The sequence below is a fragment of the Phoenix dactylifera genome, unplaced genomic scaffold (genome assembly GCF_009389715.1).
Source record: "Phoenix dactylifera cultivar Barhee BC4 unplaced genomic scaffold, palm_55x_up_171113_PBpolish2nd_filt_p 000237F, whole genome shotgun sequence".
NCBI lineage: Eukaryota > Viridiplantae > Streptophyta > Magnoliopsida > Arecales > Arecaceae > Phoenix > Phoenix dactylifera.
This window is the reverse complement of record NW_024067736.1, coordinates 397,495-410,929: the sequence shown is the minus strand read 5'-3', so window position 1 is coordinate 410,929 and position 13,435 is coordinate 397,495. Positions and strand designations below refer to the sequence as shown.

Genomic DNA, 13,435 nt, shown 5'->3' with positions numbered 1-13,435 from the left:
CTAAGCTCAATTTCTTCTACCTTCCTAGTGAGGGCTGCCATTTTAGCATGAAGATCATCCTCAGTTCTAAGGTTGTAAAGGCCTCCCTGTACAGAGCTAGTAGGCTTAGGCAAAGACTTATTGTTTCTATCCCCGTTATCCCAAAGTTGGGCAGTCTCAGCAAGGAAATCCAAATACTCCCATGCCTCATCAGGTTGTTTTTCTAAAAATCTACCATTGCACATGGTCTCTACAAATTGTTTCAACTGTGGAGATAAACCTTCATAAAAGAAGCTAATGGTTCTCCAAGTTTCGAATCCGTGATGAGGGCATGAGAGAAGAAGGTCTTTAAATCTTTCCCAACATTCATAAAATGTTTCATTATCTTTTTGTTGGAGATTGCTGATATGTCTTTTCAAAAAGTTAGTCCTTTGTGTGGGGAAGAACTTCTTTAAAAATTCTCTCTGCATATCTTGCCAATTTCTTATTGATCTAGGTCGCAAAGAGTTTAGCCATGTTTTGGCCTTATCCTTTAGAGAGAAAGGAAACAATGTCAACTTGAGGACATCCTCGGTGACATTTGGCACTCTAAATGTAATGCTCAGTTCTTCAAAATCCTTTAAATGAAGATACGGACTCTCGGACTCTAACCCGTGGAACTTGGGCAGCAATTGGATTACCCCGGGTTTGATGTCAAAATGTCCTACATTATCAGGAAAAATTATGCATGAAGGCTGACTAGTCCTAGCCGGTTGTAGGTATTGTCTTAGAGTCATAACATGGGGTTCTCGTTCTCGATTGTGGTGACTCCCCGCATCTTCATTTAAATCAGCCATCTCACAAGGTGTGAGATACTGCGAAGGAATTTCAGGGGTATGTCCTAAGGGATGATCTAAAGTTGTACGACTTAATCGACCGGTGTCGTCCCTATTCCACTTTAGCATGCAAAATATTTTCCTCTTTTTTTTTCTTTTTCTTTTTTTTAAAAAAATAAAAGAAAATAAAAAATAAATATAAGTACCAACTAAAGTTACCCTAAAACGATATCCTAAAACAAAAATTTTATTCACAATCAAACATGCAACAAAACATTACACCTCAATTTCTAATGTTTTTCTTAAATTTCTAGACAGCTCCTTGTTAGATGTATGCCCTAGAAGCCAATTTGGCTGACACATTGTTGATTCTAGGGACATAATTTTGTACTTGACTATTTATTATTGAATAAATAAAAGGCATCTTTTCATTCATATTGTTTATGTGTCTATGAATCGTCCAAGAAATTAATAAGATGATGATACATATTCTCAAGAGTTGAGAATTTGAGCCATGTATCATTGGTGATTAATTTCTAAATGCTCCTGATCAATGGATCATCACGAGGACGGTGATCGATCCGATCAGTGCACAGATCACTTTCCTTCTGGATGGACGAGACTTGAGTCCACAGTGTAGGGACACTGAAGTGATAGTGCAGGTGCTTGTTAGAGAACAAGGGTACTGAGCGTGACCAAGACAAGAAGTCACTTGGATGTCTATCCACTCGTCAGTGACTTGCTTGATGTTGCAGTAGTGTGACTGGTCCTTTGACCTGCGGTGCTTCGGCTACTCACAGTGAGGTTATTGTAGTTTGACTGCACACATACATGGTCTCTAGCCATATGGGTCCATGCAGTGTAGATTGGCTGCAGTAGGTTCACTGTAGGAGTAGGGTATGCACCTATAAGGAATCTATCGACCTTGATAGAAAAGGAGTGATCCTATGTGATTTGTTAGACTGAGTTCTAAGACCTTGGCCAGGGCAGTAATATAAAGTGAAAAAGAGTTTTCCACTATCAAACTCAAGTCGAACAAATCTTGATATATGAGAGACGATGGGGTTTGACGAGTTGTCCATGACCTCCGTCCTGTAGGGATCCACGATAGTAGGACTGTATCACATGTTAACTGCACCTAGAGGTTCATCATTCCATTCTGCTGGGTAGCCACTACATGCTGCTAGGTGTCACTGGTGGATGGTGGGACTCATAGGGATTATCTTGATGATCGATAAATCCTAATGAGTTGAGTTGGAATCGTTCCAACCCATTGAAAGGAGTTTTCAATGATATAGTGATAGAGATCACAATATATCTCACTACCAGTCAGAATAGAACCTATGGGGTCACACACACTAGAAGTATTGACCGATCCGATGGTTGAAATCGTGATTAGGAATCACAAGAAATCAATTTGATTGATAAGAAGTTGAAGAAGGAACAAAGGGAATTAATTAATTGGACTTAAACACAAATCCTACTTCGGGTAGGATTCCTAGAGTCCTAATTGGATTAGGACTAGGAATCCTAGTTGGAGTAGGACTGGAATTTCTATTTGGAATAGGATTCTTACAATCCTAATGAGATTAGGAATTTTGAATTGGATTCCTACTTGGAGTAGGATTCCTAGAAATCCTAATTGGATTAGGACTTCGGATTCAAATGGAGTCCTAATTGGATTAGGACTAAAATTAAACAAATCCTAATTGGATTAGGATTCCTTAAGTCTAAATTAATTAATAATCTAATGAATCAACATGACTCCTAATTGGATTAGGATTGAAGAGTTCAATTGAGTCATGGTTCATTCAAGTCCTAATTGGATTAGGACTAGCGTAGATTGAACCCAATATGGTCAATCCTAATTAGATTAGGACTTAACCATAAGAGAGGCACCCAATCCTCTTTGGAAGAGGATTAGGGCAACACAAGAAGGAGGGATCACGTCCCTCCTCCTCTCCTTGTGTGCGGCATGAAGAGAGGGGCCGGCGCCCCCCTTCCCTCTTTGGAAGATTGTCTTGGAGCTCCTAATTGTTAGGAGCTCCACTCCTTATAAAAGGAGGACTAGGGCCGGCCCCAAGGTAGAAGAAGCTCTCTCCTCTTCCTCCAAGCCGTGGCCACCCTCTCCCTCTCCTCCCTTGGTTCAGCCGCCATCAGCAAAGGGAAAAGAAGAGGAGGCGTCTCCCTCCTCTTGGTCTTCATCCTTGGCTTCAGCGCGTGCGAAGAGAAGAAGGCTGCGAAGGGATTTGATCTTCTTCCTCTTCTTCATCCTTCTTCTTCCTCCTCTCAAGTGCAATCAAGAGTTGATTGAAAGAGAGGACATCAGCCATCAAAGCTATCTTTGCAAGGGAGCTAGCACCCCGGTGAGATAGAGAGCTTGGATCGGATCCTGCTTCGTGTGGATACCCGTAGAGGCTGGACGTTTGAACGGCTTCAAGCGAACCCTCTTCCAAAACCACGAATTCAGATTTGCGGTGATCATCTACCCGCGCAAGGTGAAGATTTGATCTTCCTAATAGTTTTAAAAGTTTTAATTCTTACCTAATTACGAAAGGTCTCGAAACAACGTTCATGCGATGAACGTCGAACCCGTGCATGCCGATTCCGCTGCCACCTGAAAATTTTTTGAAATATCAGCGGCATGGGCGGGTTCCCAACAGTGGTATCAGAGCCTAGGCTTCGTAGATTAAGGTAAGAATTAAATATCTAAAGGCATAATAGATCTGAAAATTGAATGATCATGCATGCTGAAAAATTCTGCATGCAGATTTTTCAGGGGTGCTGATTTTTTGCATGCTGATTTTTATGTGATAAAAAGATGATTCTAGATGCATTGTTAATGGGATTACAAAGTTTAGAATCATGATTAGCATGATCAGCGACCTATGTCATGATACAATCAGTTAGTTTTCAGATCTGAAAATTATAATTGTTGCATACGGTGATGATCATAGGATTCAAATCCTTTTGGTATCAAATGTAATGACCTGCGATGTGATCTGCGATGTCATGTAATTTTTCAGATGCTTGTATGCATCTTGTTTGATGTTTTGAGAGGCCTGCGTGCCTCCTAAAAGGAGATGTAAATTATTTTTATTTTTATTTTACATCTGGTTGTATTTCTGTAATGTGATGTACATCAACGATCAAGTTGAAGCAAAGGCATGAGATGAAAGGTGATCTAAGCGGTTGATGGCGATGGGATCAAGAGTTGATCAAGGATCGAATCAAGGTGGCTTGGAACCAATTCAAGAGTTGAAGACCACTTGATCGATTGATGTGCATGTGCTTGTAATACGACCTAATTAGAATCCATGATCATCACCTATTTAAAGTTTAACTTTATTTGATGCTGCGATTATAACTGCCTGTGATGTACCGTTTGCATGAGATGTGAATGCGAGTCGGGTAGATAGGTTTACATGTGATGTAGCAAACCCAATTGAGACCTAAATCAAAACCTCCTCAATCAAGTCGAGAGTGAACCGACATGAGCAAGTCATATTAGATTAATTGATCTAATTGGTGTCTAGGAAAGCATGAAAGGTGGTTACTTAATTAGGACCTTACTCTCTGAGTAAGGGGAGCCTCCCACCTGCTTACCTGGCCAATTGTTCGATTACCTCTTATGAAGGGCTCAAGTTGCAAACACTAAGACCTGATTAACCAATATTAAGTCAATAGGTCTTCCACTGTAGTAGAGCTGCTAAGGCCTTTCTGATGTTGATTTGTCTCGGCTGGACACAGTGGTCAAGTTGCATCGGGGGGCTGGACCTCTCTATAGACATGAGATGTTGTAGGGTAAAGGTGGGGTTGGGCACCAATAACTGTTAGGTGAGGACCCAATGACGACTTTATTCCCACGGTTATACGGTGGGTCTGACTTAACTAAGAAATGGGACCAATAACTGTTAGGTGAGGTCTTCATGGCTTAGAGACCAAGTTACACTGCAACATGCTTGAGAAGCATTGTACAAGAGTTGTACACTCATCCATCTATGTGTCACCAATAACTGTTAGGTGAGGTGGCATATAAATCAGTGGGACCGCAGTACCCACTAGAAACCCTAGTCGTGTGGGATTTCCGTTTTCCTACCAGGGGAGTGTGAGGAATTCGAGAAAATAGTGGGAGTTACATTTGTTCTAAAAGACCTTAGAACAGATTAGGATCAAGTACAAAAGTCTAACTAGAATCTTTACTCTCTGCAGATACAATGTCAGCTTCAAACCCTTTGACCCGTATTCTTGAGACCAACCGACTGACCGGAACCAATTACAAAGACTGGCTTAGAAATCTCAAAATAGTTTTGGACTGTGAGAAGATAGGCTACATACTCGATTCAGATATTCCCACACTACCAGCACGTCCTACTGATGTTCAGCGTGAAATGCATAAAAAGTGGTTGGATGATGACATTAGAGTAAAATGCTATATGATGGTATCCATGTCTAATGAACTCCAATGCCAGCATGAAAATATAAAGACTGCTAGGGACATACTGGCACACCTGCAAGAGTTGTATGGTGAGCAGAGTCGCACAGCTCGTTTTGAAGTGTCCAAGAGGCTTTTCAAAGCGAAGATGCGCGAGGGGCAGTCTGTCCATGATCACGGTCTGACCATGATCAAGGACCTAGAGGAGCTTGAGAAGCTCGGTATGGACATGCACAAGGAATTACAAGTGGATTTGATCCTACAATCACTTCCTGATTCATTTGGTCAGTTTATAGTAAACTACCACATGAATAAGATTGAATGCACTAAGACTGAACTAATCAACATGTTGGTAACTGCTGAGGGAGCCTTGAAAGGTTCAAGGGGCAATGTCCTTGCTGCTGAGTTGACTTCTGGTTCCAAGAGAAAGTCTACTAGGAAGAAAAAGAAGCCTGCAAAGAAGCAGAAGAAAGACAAGAAGCCAAAGAAGGAAGTTCAAAAGAAAAAGGCTAACGACAAAGGAAAATGTTTCCACTGCAATGTCGAAGGCCACTGGAAGAGAAACTGTCCTTCATACCTCGAGAGCCTGAAGAACAAGAAAGGTGACACACCTTCAGAAGGTATAGACTTGCTCATAATTGAAACTAATCTAACGGTTTCTTCTACTTCTAGTTGGGTTATAGATTTTGGTTCTAGTGCTCATCTGTGCACTACCATGCAGGGTCTAAAGGAAAGTAGAAGGCTGGCGGAAGGTGCGGTAACCCTTAGGGTTGGCAACGGGGCAAAAGTTGCTGCTGTGGCTGTGGGTACCTACCATCTGCGACTACCGTCTGGATTTAGTTTAATACTTAGAGACTGCTATTATGTACCTGTTGCTAGCAGAAATTTGATTTCTGTTTCATGTCTAGCACAGGAAGGTCATATTTTTACATTTGACAAAGACTGCTGTTCTATTTATTTGAGAAATAAAATAGTCGCACGTGGTTTCATGATTGACAGTCTCTATCATTTACATATGGATGTATTTGTGAATGTTACCGAGCAAGATGTGAGTGCCAAAGGATCCAAAAGATCCAGAGATGAGATAAACCAAAGATATTTGTGGCACCTCAGACTTGGCCATATTGGAGAGGATAGGATGAACAAAATGGATAAAGATGGGCTTCTCGGCTCATTGACTTCCGAGTCATATCCAGTTTGCGAGTCCTGTCTTCAAGGAAAAATGGCTAGACTGCCCTTTGTAGGACATGGGGAGAGGACCACTGAAATACTTACCCTAATACATACAGATGTATGTGGCCCATTCGATGTGCTAGCCAGGAGACGTTATTCTTACTTCATTACCTTTACCGATGATTATTCACGGTATGGGTATGTGTATCTTATGAGACACAAGTCTGAATCTTTTGAAAAGTTCAAAGAGTTCAAGAATGAAGTAGAAAAACAAACTGGAAAACCTCTTAAGGCTCTTCGATCAGATCGAGGAGGAGAATACCTTAGTGGAGAATTCCGAGACTATCTCAAAGAAAACGGTATAGTCTCACAATGGACACCTCCGGGTACACCTCAACTCAACGGGGTGTCAGAGAGGAGGAATCGGACCCTATTGGATATGGTCAGGTCCATGATGAGCTTCACTGATTTACCTATGTTCCTTTGGAGAGATGCCTTACTCACAGCGATTTATTTATTGAATAGAGTTTCCTCTAAATCCGTTCCTACCACACCGTATGAGATATGGCATGGTAAGAAATCAAGTCTGGGTCATCTCAAGATTTGGGGATGTCCGGCCCACGTCAAGCGACTACAGGCGGACAAACTAGAGGCTAGGACCATAAGTGCTCGTTTTATAGGATATCCTAAAGAGTCATTAGGATACAATTTTTACGTCTCAGAGGATCACAATGTGTTTGTGAGCCGTCATGCCATCTTCTTGGAAAATCAGTTTATCCTTGATAGAGGCAGTGGGAGGAAAATTGAGCTTGAAGAGAAAGTCTCTGAAAAGCGACGAGTCATGGATCCTATAGAACCCATTCATAAAGAGCCAGTACACGATGTCCCTCAACCACCTCGTAGATCTAGTAGGGTCTCCCATCCTCCCGATAGATACTTAGGTATACTAGAAGAGGATACTGAGGAAATGTTCCTAGTGGGAGATAGGGATCACATACAGGATCCCAAAACCTACAACGAGGCGATATCTGATGTCGATTCCGAGAAATGGCTGGAAGCTATGAAGTCAGAGTTAGACTCCATGCGTTCCAACCAAGTCTGGACCTTAGTAGATCCACCAGAAGGTATTGTACCTATTGGATGCAAATGGATCTACAAAAGAAAGATAGGTTCGGATGGAGAGGTAGAGACCTATAAGGCAAGGCTTGTGGCGAAAGGGTATAGTCAGCGCGAAGGCATTGACTATCAGGAGACCTTTTCACCTGTTGCCATGCTAAAATCCATCCGAACATTGCTTGCCATTGCAGCATTTCATGATTATGAAATCTGGCAGATGGATGTGAAAACTGCTTTCCTGAATGGATATCTTGATGAAGATATCTATATGGAACAGCCTTTGGGTTTCACTTCCAGTGATGGAGATCACAGGGTCTGCAAGTTGCAAAGGTCCATCTATGGACTAAAGCAAGCATCTCGGAGTTGGAACACTCGTTTCGATGATGCAATCAAAACGTTTGATTTCATCAAAAACGAAGAGGAACCGTGTGTTTACAAAAAGGTTAGTGGGAGTGCTGTCGTTTTTCTCGTACTGTACGTAGATGACATTCTCCTGATAGAGAATGATATTCCCATGCTAACCTCGGTTAAGGTCTGGTTGTCAAAAAGAATTCTCCATGAAAGACCTTGGGGAAGCATCCTATATTTTGGGAATAAAGGTCTATAGAGATAGATCTAAAAGAATGCTTGGCCTTTCACAGAAGATGTACATAGAGGAGGTGCTGAAGAGATTCAACACATGAGCAAGATTCCCTATGCATCGGCAATGGGAAGCCTCATGTATGCCATGCTGTGTACATAACCTGATATAGCTCTTGCTGTGAGTGTCACAAGCAGATATCAGTCGGATCCAGGCAAGAAGCACTGGATAGCTGTGAAAGAACAGTCTTAAGTACTTGAGAAGAACTAAGGACATGTTCTTGGTCTTTGGGAGAAGATCAGAGTTGAAGGTAGAAGGATGCACACATATTGATGATAGAAAGTCTACATCAGAATATGTGCAATTGTGGTTCAGTAAATTGGAAGAGTTCCAAACAACCGATCATTATAGATTCTACCTTAGAAGCTGAATGTTAAGCCGTATCCAAGGGTGCAGTGGAAACCTTCTGATTAAAAGTTAATTGCAGAGTTAGGTGTAATGTCATTAGATGCCATAACACTTTACTGCGATAACATTGGCACCATAGCACTAGCTATGGAGCCATGGTCTCATCAGAAGTCCAAGCACATAGAGCGGCGCTTCCATCTCATACGCGACTATGTTGAGAAGAAATGCAGAGAGTAGACTCCGCGGATAACGTGGCAGACCCGTTCACTAAGCAGCTGAGTCAGCAAAAGACTGAAGCCCACCTTGAGAAGATGGGCCTAAGATACATGACCAATTGGCTTTAGTGCAAGTGGGAGATTGTTAGATGTATGCCCTAGAAGCCAATTTGGCTGACACATTGTTGATTCTAGGGACATAATTTTGTACTTGACTATTTATTATTGAATAAATAAAAGGCATCTTTTCATTCATATTGTTTATGTGTCTATGAATCGTCCAAGAAATTAATAAGATGATGATACATATTCTCAAGAGTTGAGAATTTGAGCCATGTATCATTGGTGATTAATTTCTAAATGCTCCTGATCAATGGATCATCACGAGGACGGTGATCGATCCGATCAGTGCACAGATCACTTTCCTTCTGGATGGACGAGACTTGAGTCCACAGTGTAGGGACACTGAAGTGATAGTGCAGGTGCTTGTTAGAGAACAAGGGTACTGAGCGTGAGCAAGACAAGAAGTCACTTGGATGTCTATCCACTCGTCAGTGACTTGCTTGATGTCGCAGTAGTGTGACTGGTCCTTTGACCTGCGGTGCTTCGGCTACTCACAGTGAGGTTATTGTAGTTTGACTGCACACATACATGGTCTCTAGCCATATGGGTCCATGCAGTGTAGATTGGCTGCAGTAGGTTCACTGTAGGAGTAGGGTATGCACCTATAAGGAATCTATCGACCTTGATAGAAAAGGAGTGATCCTATGTGATTTGTTAGACTGAGTTCTAAGACCTTGGCCAGGGCAGTAATATAAAGTGAAAAAGAGTTTTCCACTATCGAACTCAAGTCGAACAAATCTTGACATATGACAGACGATGGGGTTTGACGAGTTGTCCATGACCTCCGTCCTGTAGGGATCCACGATAGTAGGACTGTATCACATGTTAACTGCACCTAGAGGTTCATCATTCCATTCTGCTGGGTAGCCACTACATGCTGCTAGGTGTCACTGGTGGATGGTGGGACTCATAGGGATTATCTTGATGATCGATAAACCCTAATGAGTTGAGTTGGAATCGTTCCAACCCATTGAAAGGAGTTTTCAATGATATAGTGATAGAGATCACAATATATCTCACTACCAGTCAGAATAGAACCTATGGGGTCACACACACTAGAAGTATTGACCGATCCGATGGTTGAAATCGTGATTAGGAATCACAAGAAATCAATTTGATTGATAAGAAGTTGAAGAAGGAACAAAAGGAATTAATTAATTGGACTTAAACACAAATCCTACTTCGGGTAGGATTCCTAGAGTCCTAATTGGATTAGGACTAGGAATCCTAGTTGGAGTAGGACTGGAATTCCTATTTAGAATAGGATTCCTACAATCCTAATGAGATTAGGAATTTTGAATTGGATTCCTACTTGGAGTAGGATTCCTAGAAATCCTAATTGGATTAGGACTTCGGATTCAAATGGAGTCCTAATTGGATTAGGACTAAAATTAAACAAATCCTAATTGGATTAGGATTCCTTAAGTCTAAATTAATTAATAATCTAATGAATCAACATGACTCCTAATTGGATTAGGATTGAAGAGTTCAATTGAGTCATGGTTCATTCAAGTCCTAATTGGATTAGGACTAGCGTAGATTGAACCCAATATGGTCAATCCTAATTAGATTAGGACTTAACCATAAGAGAGGCACCCAATCCTCTTTGGAAGAGGATTAGGGCAACACAAGAAGGAGGGATCACGTCCCTCCTCCTCTCCTTGTGTGCGGCATGAAGAGAGGGGCCGGCGCCCCCCTTCCCTCTTTGGAAGATTGTCTTGGAGCTCCTAATTGTTAGGAGCTCCACTCCTTATAAAAGGAGGACTAGGGCCGGCCCCAAGGTAGAAGAAGCTCTCTCCTCTTCCTCCAAGCCGTGGCCACCCTCTCCCTCTCCTCCCTTGGTTCAGCCGCCATCAGCAAAGGGAAAAGAAGAGGAGGCGTCTCCCTCCTCTTGGTCTTCATCCTTGGCTTCAGCGCGTGCGAAGAGAAGAAGGCTGCGAAGGGATTTGATCTTCTTCCTCTTCTTCATCCTTCTTCTTCCTCCTCTCAAGTGCAATCAAGAGTTGATTGAAAGAGAGGACATCAGCCATCAAAGCTATCTTTGCAAGGGAGCTAGCACCCCGATGAGATAGAGAGCTTGGATCGGATCCTGCTTCGTGTGGATACCCGTAGAGGCTGGACGTTTGAACGGCTTCAAGCGAACCCTCTTTCAAAACCACGAATTCAGATTTGCGGTGATCATCTACCCGCGCAAGGTGAAGATTTGATCTTCCTAATAGTTTTAAAAGTTTTAATTCTTACCTAATTACGAAAGGTCTCGAAACAACGTTCATGCGATGAACGTCGAACCCGTGCATGCCGATTCCGCTGCCACCTGAAAATTTTTTGAAATATCAGCGGCATGGGCGGGTTCCCAACATCCTAACTGGTTTGAAGAGGACACCTAAGCCTCCAATCCGGTCTAATGAACCGAGTTGACCAGGTAAGCTCCCAGGTAAGTGGAGGGGTCACGATGCGTTCGCAAAGGTCCCACTTAAAACCCACTTGCCTCGAACAGATGAACTGTCTCCCTTATAGGGACAAAGCTTGCCTAGACATCAACTAAGCCACAGAGCGAAATTGTTGCAACTTTCGGTGGTCTTCGTCCTATTGAGCTCGAATGTCCTTAGGGGCCAACGTCTAGTTGATTTTAGTTAAGCTTGGGACATTTATGCACTGGGGTGATTTTTGGGCTAAGGACGAGTGATGAAATCCCGACCTTATCTTTTTAAATGGGTTCAGCCCTTAGAATATTTTATGCTGATTCCTTATACTATATGCAACAATCAAGATATTTTTTTTTAATATTTTATGACATGACATTAAATTTCATTGAATAGGTGATCAAGCAAATTATTTATTTATTTTTTTTTTAAATTTTATGAGTTGAAGTCTGAAATTTGAATTCTGAAATTTGAAATTTGAAATTTAAAATTTTAGGTTTTTTTTTCTTTTCTTTTTTTTTTAGTTTTGAATAATCACCCTTGATCTTTTCTTAAAGTTTTTTTTTTTATCAATTTTCAATTAGCAACAAGGGTTGATGAGATATAATAACAATAAAATTCTGATTCTAAAAAAAATTAAATGCAGAAAATTCAAAGTAAAAAGCAGCAAGGTTTTATATTAATCTAATGGTCTTAAAAGTCTCAGAATGTCAATCAGACCGTTCAGATTATTGAACAATGTGTCTTGCACTAGCTGACCAAATTTGAGTCAAATCAGACGACTAATTTCTATGATATCAGAGTTTGATGCCAACTATGCAGGGAATTAAAAATAGTAGTAAAGATGCAATTTTTTTTTTTTCAAAAGAAAAATACTAACTACTAAGGTAAAAATTAAATCTAAAATTATACTAATAACTCAGCCGTTCCCCGGCAACGGCGCCAAAAACTTGGTGCAAAAATAAAATTGCTCTCCCAAGTGCAGGAGAATCGCACAAGTAGTATACTCGGAAGTCCGAGGTCGAATCCTCAGGGAACGAAATATGGATTATTAGCGTAACTTTTAGATGTAATTTTTTTTTAGTTGATTTATAGAAATGAAAAGCAAAGAATAATATGTGATTAAACAACGTTCAAGAATATAGAGATGGCTAGGGATCCAGAATCCTCCTTGACAATATTACTTTCAATAAATAAACTCGGCGATTCTTGATTAAGGATTAATATGATAAAATAGTTCTAATCATGAAGTATACAATCTGGAAACATGAATTAAATATCCAAGTATTTATCGTACCGGTTACGTCTACGACAAATCAAGCATCGAAATAATTCATGCATCAATATATATAAACCATGCAAGATCTATCAAATAAATAAATATGCAAGAACCCAAAACATACAAATGGATATAAAACAATTAGATTTAAAGTTCAGAGTGTACTTGATGAAAGCAACATGACAAGGATTCATCCATCACCCTTTGCTAAAGGATTTAAGGATTTAGCAAGACATTACAAACATCAACATCCCTCCCTTTTCTCTCTCTCTATTTTTTTTTCTTCTTTTTATTTTCGGAAACAGGGCATCCCCTGTTTCCCTTTCTCTCTTTTTTTTTTTCGTTTGAAACCAAGGGGCCGGCTCCTCTATTTTCGTCGATGAGAGCTCCTGTTCTTCCTCCGATCCGAGCCTTTTATAATCTCTCCCTCCAAGGATCTTCGGAATGCGCTGGAGATCAATGCTTTAGAGGCAAACAGCTGGATCTCGGGTGCGTGAGGCTGAAGCGTTGGAGGAGCTGATCTCGGCCGGATCCGGTGCCTAGAACGGATGCGATGGAGGAGGCGGACGGCTGGGCGGTGACCTTGGCTGCTGCGGCGCTTCACGGGATCGGGGCTGATCGAGGACTGCTGGGAGGTTGCCGAGATGCGGATTGAACGGCTGGGAGGCGCTGATCGCAGACTGCTGACGGATGCCGGAGGTGATCGTGGACCGCTGTGGAGGAGGCGGATGCTTGGGAGAAGAGGATCGGACGCCGTGGATGGGGCTAGGGCGCTGGATACGGGAGCTAGGATCATGGAAGAATCAGTGGAGGAGGCGGATGGCTGCGTGGGAGATGATCGCGGGATGATAGGCTGCACACGAATGCTGGGAGGATTTTGGAGAAATTG

At 41.7% G+C, this 13,435-nt stretch overlaps 1 non-coding gene across 1 annotated transcript; it reads left to right on the top strand.

The window, feature by feature from the left end:
* Nucleotides 1-294: 294 nt before the first annotated feature.
* On the top strand, nucleotides 295-403 carry LOC120105230. The gene has a single exon (XR_005507641.1). It is a non-coding gene; the product is annotated as a small nucleolar RNA R71 (small nucleolar RNA).
* The last annotated feature ends 13,032 nt before the right edge of the window (nucleotides 404-13,435 follow it).